At 37.2% G+C, this 2,038-nt stretch overlaps 1 pseudogene; it reads right to left on the bottom strand.

Annotated features, from left to right (window-relative positions):
• Nucleotides 1–244: 244 nt before the first annotated feature.
• LOC109438435 (small ribosomal subunit protein eS1 pseudogene) lies at nucleotides 245–1,054 on the bottom strand (annotated as a pseudogene).
• Nucleotides 1,055–2,038: the final 984 nt, after the last annotated feature.

Below are 2,038 nucleotides of genomic sequence, written 5' to 3'. Positions count from 1 at the left end.
TATATAATAAGCACTTAATAAATGTCAGCTGTCATTATTTTTACTGTTTAGCTATTCTCAATTATTTTTTAAGTTATGAATACCATGCATGCCAAACAAAAATATTCATCAATTTGCAACCTTTGATTAAGCCTTAGAGAAATTCTTTTATTTCTGTCATTGCCTACATAATTTATATAAGTATCTACCATGCAGTTGGTAGTCTCTGAATTAAATTCTTTTAAAAGAAAATCATGAACAGGTTTTATTTGTCACTGTGAAAAGTCTGAATTTTAAACAGATTTTTGGACTGAGGTTTATATGCATCAGCTCGTTCAGCTTTAGCACCTGTCTCATCTGCAGTACCTTTTCCAGAACTGTTACCTTCATCACGAAGCTCCATGACTTTTCCTAATTCAAACTTGGGCTTCTTCAGCATTTTGACATTTCTAACAAAGGTATCATGGAGCAGATAAACAGATTGACAGGCCTTCTCTGTGGTTTCTCCAATGCTACCTGGAATCAATTTATTGACCACTTCTTTTAAATCATTTGTCTGCACTTCTCGGTCATGTTTTCCGTCATCTTCTGGATTTGGCAAACCTGTTGATGCTGAGCACAAGAGGTCTTCAGAATCTGGTTGTTGTGTTTTTTAGTAAAACCAGCACAGAATAGACAAAGCAAATAACCATCGGTAGTCCTGACATCAATATGAGCTTCAGTCATGGTTGGTCAATTTTGACCATGGAGCACATCTTGTGACAGGTAAGATCCATGCCATGCAAACTAGTCAGCCAGCTTTTGCCCTGAACAGCCTCAGTAATTAATGTGAATTTTCTAAATGCAGCTTCATCATTCTCACATCTGCTAGGCTTACTTCAAAAACACAACCCTTGAGACCATCAGATGCGATTTTGGTTCTTTGAGTTCTCATGACTGGTGTTTTCCCAATATTTCGTATATTGAACATAGCTTGTGCTTTAACATCATACCAATCTTTCTTTGAAAATGGGTCAGCCACTTTTTTCTTGGCTCCCTTCTTGCTGCCTTTCGTAAGGCGCTTATTCTTGCTGATGACCACAGTGCTGCTCAGAGAGCCAAAAGGGCTAAATTCTTATGCTTTTAAAAAATAGTTTCTCATATGTATGATAACTATATTTTATATGTTAAACAGTATGATATTTCCCCCATTTGAGCATATTTTCACTATAAAACCAGAGTTCTTAATTTGAACAATAAAGCATAACTATTTAAATAGCAATGGCCTTTATCGAACTATAAATGAAATTGGACAAAGGTGGTAATGGAGAATCAAGAGAATCTCACTGACATGAGAAATGAGAAGCTCTTGGAGAATGGTGCACTGGGTATGTAAGCATTTGGGAAAGCGGTGGGTTGTGTGTAATTCATATTGGCTTCTTGGCCCAGCCACCTTTGGGTTTATATCTAAGTTCCATGAAAATTAGAGTGTTGGTAAGCAAAAAATGCTGAAAACTCTGTAAAATGTCCATCTTAAGCTAGAGCATTCAGAGTGTGCTCCAGTATAGTACGAACCAAAGGAGACAGAGGCAGCCTTCTTCATCTTGCAGAACACCATGGAGGTTTATCGTCTTGGTGGTGCCCATGACTTGGCTGTAGAAGATCACAACATTTGGTGGGCTAGCAGGTACTCGGTGATGACTGACAAGAAATGATAGGAGCTTGGCAAACATATGGCACCCAGATGATGCCAAGCAACTCAAAATCTGCGTAATAAGAGAGGGTCTATGTCTGAGAATTTATAACACCTCTGGAATTCTCCCAGACGCACAGAGAAGACTTTTTTCATGAGAATAGGAGTCCTTTGTGAAAGAGGCAAGTAGGAACAAGATTCGACCCATTGGTGTTAATGTGATTTTATCTCTACTCACAGTCTCTTCAGGCCTGAGGAAACTTGGAATATGCTTGTAACATATTTTATGTTATAGATATAAATTTTATTTTAAAATAAATGTATGTTTTTAAATGACAGAAAATCAGGGCATAATTAAAAGAAAACTCCTATGTGCAATTACATAAC

This window comes from Rhinolophus sinicus, chromosome 3, assembly GCF_057876585.1.
Source record: "Rhinolophus sinicus isolate RSI-liver-muscle chromosome 3, RSI-T2T, whole genome shotgun sequence".
Classification (NCBI taxonomy): Eukaryota; Metazoa; Chordata; class Mammalia; order Chiroptera; family Rhinolophidae; genus Rhinolophus; species Rhinolophus sinicus.
The sequence above is the reverse complement of the archived record's forward strand: the minus strand, read 5'-3'. Positions and strand labels throughout refer to the sequence as shown.